Raw genomic sequence first — 5,832 nt, 5'->3', positions numbered from 1 at the left:
CGGAGAGGGGGCGGCCGCGAGCGCCGCCTCCCCGACCCTGTCGGAGGACGAGGAGCCCGAGGAAGAGGAGGAGGAGGCTGTTACAGCAGAAGAGGGCGAAGAGGAGACGGTGGCGTCTGGGGAGGAGCCGCTGGGCTTTCTGTCCAGGATGCCCCCGGTCTCCGCCGGCCTGGACTGCAGCGCCCTGGACCGCGACCCGGACCTGCTGCCCCCTTCGGGCACTTCACACTTCGAGTTCCCGGACTACTGTACCCCTGAGGTTACCGAGATGATCGCAGGGGACTGGCGCCCGTCTAGTATCGCCGACCTGGTTTTCACCTACTGAGCCCATCGTCAGCGGGGCGCGCACGCCCCCAAACCAGCTGTTTACATACAGGAATCAGGTATTGGGGCCCCTCGGAGGCCGAGGCTGGCACCCCATCTCCCGCGCAGCCTCCCCCCTCCTAGTCGTGCCCACCCCCCCCCCACAGATCCAGACATACCCCTCCCCCGCAGACACACCCCAAGGCAGCCCAACCCCCACCTTCTCCCTGACATCTAAGCCCCTCCCATCCAGTCTTGTCCCGCGTAGCCACCAGCAGCCAGCCCCCCTCGGATACACCTCCCATTCCTCCTACATACCTGAACCCCTCCCCCCCACTTTGCACACGCCCCTCCTCGTGGCCGGGCGGCACGCCCCTATGCTCCAAAAATCCCTCCGCCCTCGCCCGGGCCTGCCTTGGTGGTTAAGGGGGCGCTGCGGTCTGGCGGTCCGGCGCTCCTCCCGGTCTCCTCCTCTCCTGGAGGGGCGGGTAGAGCATCCGTCCCCCTCGCCCCCCAGGATCTCGAGGCCCCACCCCTCAGCTTGAACCGTCCCTTTCTTGCGCATGCTTGATGCTTCTTGGAGGGGGCTGGTCCCAGTTGAGCTGCAGGCCTCTGTGGCCAACTTCAAAAGGGAGGGGTCTAATATAGAGCAATCCTAAGAAATCCTTTGATCCCGGAGCCCGTGGCTTCCTCTCGACCCAACGGGGCGTTACTGCCTTAATGGGAGGCGCACTCAAAGGGAGAGATAGAAACTAGCCAGCCCTAAACTCTGCAAGTGTCAACCCCTTTTCTACGATGGGGTCACCCACGCCCACCACCACCCTCCACCGCGTGACTGCCTTTACAGCCCATCTTGGTCGCCGGAAACTTCCTTTCCCCAAGTGGGAATTTGGAATTTGGTCTTTGTCTGGAAATCCACCAAGATGGGAATGTCCAAGAGAACTCAGAACCAAGACACCTACCAGTCTGGGGACAGAGTTCCTGCTGCCCCCTCAATCCCCCTCCTCGGGAAGTGCCCTATCAGCTCAGGGCATCCTCTCTGCCTGGGCTCCTCCCTAAGTCCATCGCCCCTTCCTATCACTCAGATCCAGTCTCGACAACCACAGCTGCAGTATTCAGTAGGAGAAACTGAAGCAGGTTGTTGCTAGGGTTTAGGACAGGCATACCAGCAGACAGGGGTGGCAGGAATGAGGCCCTCGTCTCAACAGTGGCTTGAGGAGAGACCAGGCCAGGGCGACTGGGGACAGGGCTGAGCTAGTGGACGTGGGTGCTTTGCACCTCGGTCTTCCCTTGTGAGAAATAGGGGTGACGCTGCTGTAGGTAGGAAGCTGTGTTGAGATTAGGTCGCCCTCCGGAGCCCTGCCAAGTCTGCTCCACTGGTCTCCCGCCTGAGCCCCGCCCCTCTGGCCTCCTCATCCCCTCTGCCTTCACTACCTGTATCTCACCGGCGTGTGTTCACCTTTTGGGTGGCGCACACACACTCATTCACACACACACAAATCTCAGGAACAAACGGTCCCAGAGTCCTCCTCGACCCCTGCCCTGGGTCTCTGCAGGTCTCTGCCCCACGCGTTCCCTTCGCTGACAAAGCCACCAGCTGCCTCCTTAAAGCTTGGTGCTCCGGCTCTGGGCCTTTCTTGCGCTCTTTCTCTCTTTTCTCTTTCTGTTTTCTTTTTGGTTTTTTTTCTTTTTATTTTCTTTTTTTAAGAAAACAAGTAACAAAAAAGACAATGAAAAAAAACGGAAACGTCATGTGAGTGAAGAGATGTCACTGTCTGTGGTCTTTGGAGAACTAGTCTCGTAGCTGAGAGGAGGGGACCCCTCCTCTGGGGCGCTGGCACCCACAGCAGGACTCGCCAGTCTGATGCCAGGACTGAATAAAGTGTATTTGCCCCGACCTCGCCCTGTGGTTCTGCATGTGTGTGCTTCTCACCCTGATTAGCTTCAAGTGCCTAGAGTATGGGCTGGTACAGGGAAAGCTGGATCCTTCCCGGGCCTCTGTTACCCTCTGTCTCAGGAATCCTTGCCTTCATTAAAGACGGCAAACCCATCTTTAGAGTGGTCAGGCAGGCAGAAGCGGGACAGCCAAGCTGGGGCAGCCAAGCTGGGGCAGCCCCTGGTTTCATGACAGTACAAGGGTGCTAGCCCCTCCCCCCCATAGCCAGATAGCCACATTTTTCAAGAGGTGCAGGAAACAAGTCCTTGTAGTTGCAAAATAAAAACCCATGCAGATATTTTTTTAAGTCCCTAGGTCAGATGAGCCAGGTGTGTAGGCTGGACTGACCCAAGGGGGTCAATTTGACTGTTTAATGAGGATGGGGCAGCAATGCTCAGAGCCCAGCTCCTGGAACTGCTGCCCGTGTGTGTCTCGTGAGAATCACATTGGTATTTCAGAGTGAAGTCATGCTTGATGTGAGCAGCATCTAACTGTGCTCTGTAAATTGTATTCTCCGTTTGTAGAGTAGGAGGGATCGTGGAGAACAGACTTCTGGTCCCACAAAGCAGCAGTGGCTAGAAGTACACTGAGGTGTCTCAGATGTGCCCTCCCAGCGCTTCAGAGAAGCATCAGCCACGGCCTGCAGTGTATGCTTCCCGTGTGACCAGAGGCCACAGGCCATGAGTCTTAGGGGGTTCTAGCTCTGTTCCTCCTTGGCCCTCTGTACCTTTGCACAAGCCTTGTCTGCCAGGTCCAGTGAGTGCCTAGGCTCAAACAAAGCCCATATTCCTATAAGCCAAGACTGGGTGTGGGTTTTCAAAGGGCATCTTCCCTGCTTCTGGTTGGAAGCAAACTGAGGGGAAGTCTCTGTCAAGAGGTAGAATTGAAGAGGTAGGGAGGGCAGGGTATATGCCAAACGGTAGTTGGTTCAAGGAAGGGCTTCCTAGACTGGAGAGAGTGAATGCCCTCCAACAAGGTCAGTCCCTCACAGATAGCAGCTTGCCCAAGGCCACGCCCTTCCCCCTGGTAGGCCTGCCCCAGTATCTAAGCTAGGTTGTTGTGCACGTGGGGCAGACTCTGCCAGGCGTTTGTCCTTCCAGGCCCCCTCTGTGGTCTCTGCTCTGTCAGGCCTCCTGAAGTTTTGAGTTCTTCATGCCCAAACCTGCTTCTTTCCACAGGTGTTCATCCTAATAAACATCTTACACCCCCAACTCAGTCTTGGTGTCTGCTTCTGGAAGAGCTTCCTACTGTGGAAGGGTTCAAGGTTGACAGAGGGAATGAGGGCGCCTCAGAGACCTGCCCTACTGCCTCCCAAAGGCAGCTCCCTTTTCCAGACCCTCCACACCAGCCCTGAGGCTGTCCCTCTTTAAGCCTGCTCACTGGGCTGCTGCAGCTTGTTATCAGTCCTACCTGGGCAAAGGCACAAAGGAAGTGAGCTCTGTAACTGAGTGTCCTTGCCACGGTCTGGACAGGTGTGTGCTGGAAGACTTGGCTGGTCCTCTGCACTCTGCAGAACTTAACTGCATCACAGTGAAGGTGTTGGGAGCCTTAGAAGAGAGGCAGCTTCCATTTCGGATGCCCTGAAGCAGGGAAGACATAGGGACTCTAGTGACATCTAGTGAGTGAGGAGTAGAAGGCAGGCTGGATAGGTAGAGGTCCGGTGAGACTGGAACTCACCTCTAAGGAGTGCCCCCCTCCCCCCCACAGGGATGGTTTAAGCCATCCCCACCCTTCTGCACTGGCTTGCAGCTCCCTGTACAGACAGATCAGGCTGGCCTTGAACTCAGAGATCCGCCGCTGTGTTTCCAGAGTGCTCGGATGAAAGACATTTGTCAACCACACCTAGCTCCCATTTTGCTTTTTGGTGACAAAGTCTCACTCTATCCCAGGCTGGCCTCCTGAGTGCTGGGACTACAGGCACGAAGCACCATGCTGCGTTTACATGAACTCAAGTCTTGATTTATACTAGGCATGTGCTCTAGCAACTGAACTCTGACCCGAGCCCCAGCGTTTCTTAAGGATGTGCTTTAGCCAGGTGAGTCTTAGTCACTAGATATCCAAAAGTGGTCTTCCCTGGCCTTACGGATCTAAAGAGAAAGACATAAACCCAGGCTTGAACTTATGACAGTAAATGGCTCAGTGGAAGGTAGGTTCCGGGTAGGGCACCGTCGGCTCCCTTACCCTTGTGACCTGAAATTTCAGCAGATGGTGGTTTTAGAGTATAGCTACAAATTCAGACCTTGTCCCTTGAACTTCCCCCTCAGTCCAGGCTGGCCTTTGCCGTCCCCTTGTGAGGAACAGCAGGTAGCAGGAGGGATGCTGTAGGGTTTCCCGGGTAAGGTCACTGAGCTTCCCTGTCGGAAGGCCACTACTGAGGTTGTCATGTGACGAAGCATGGAGGAGACTTTGCCTAGGTGCTTTAGTTGGTGATTGAGGCCTGACACCAGATGTACAAACAGAAACTTGGGGACAGTCCAGCCTAGGGTCATTTGTGTTCCTGATAGCTGTTAGAGGCGCTGGAATCTCAGCCGTCATGAGACTGGGGTGAGCCACTCTGCGATGCCCTATGTGAATTCAGCGTAGTAAACTGTCTTTTCACACTAAGTGAAAGCAGTAACTGGAATAGGAGGGGAGGCAGAGCCAGGCACAGAGTCACCATATAGTGACAATGAAGGGTCTAGCAGGAGTGGCCAACCCAGAAACTGGCTGCAGGGTGTAGTGTGGACTGACAGGAAGGGCCTTGAGGTGTTTGGATTTTACCCTAGGTCTCCCACGCTGCAGTCTCTGGAACCCCTGGGCCTTTGGAAAATGCAGACAGTGCTCAGTGATGAACACCTTCCCAGACTTCCCGCTGCTCTCAGGGTTCAGTCCCCAGGTACTTGACTTTAGTTCAGGGCCTTGTTGCGTTGGCTCCTTCACTCTGGTAGATGCATTCTCAGTCGCTAGCTCTACTTCCAGACTGCCTCAGCCACCCCTGGCCACTCCATGGTGACAGTACAAGGCCATGACATTTGCTATTGCTCTTGTTGAAGATGGTGAAGACTTGAGCTTCCCCAGCTGTGCCCTGGGGCAGCTGGACTAGAGGTCTCCCAAGAGTACCCAGCCCGGCCCTCTAGGAGTCTGTAAGAGGGCGGAAGAGGTATTTGCTGGCAAACCTGCCTTTCTATCTCCTTCTAGGTTGCCTAGCTCTGAATGCCCACCCTCTTCCCAATCCACAGAGGTTTCTAAGCAACCGGTTTCTGGCCCTCAGTTGTTTCTGGCCTCCTTTTAACTAAATGTCAAGTTCTTTTCTTTCTGCTCCAGAAAACCTGAACCCAAGGGTCTCTGTAGAGACAGAAAACAAACTCAGAATGGAAAGAGGCTTGGGATGGAGGTCAGTGCAGCATTTGCTTGTCACTTAAAAAAGCCACCTGGCCACTTTGGCTTTTCTGTCAAATCATGCTTACCTGTGACCTGCTTCGCTCGGCTTTCCTTCTTGTGTGTTTGAGTAAACTGACAATCTTACTCATACTGTAACAGATTTTTATTTTAATTTTATATTATTAAGATACATTTTAGCTAGATGATGATGGCACACGCCTTTAATCCCAGGG

Source organism: Microtus ochrogaster, linkage group LG8 (assembly GCF_000317375.1).
Source record: "Microtus ochrogaster isolate Prairie Vole_2 linkage group LG8, MicOch1.0, whole genome shotgun sequence".
Taxonomy (NCBI): domain Eukaryota; kingdom Metazoa; phylum Chordata; class Mammalia; order Rodentia; family Cricetidae; genus Microtus; species Microtus ochrogaster.
The sequence above is the reverse complement of the archived record's forward strand: the minus strand, read 5'-3'. Positions refer to the sequence as shown.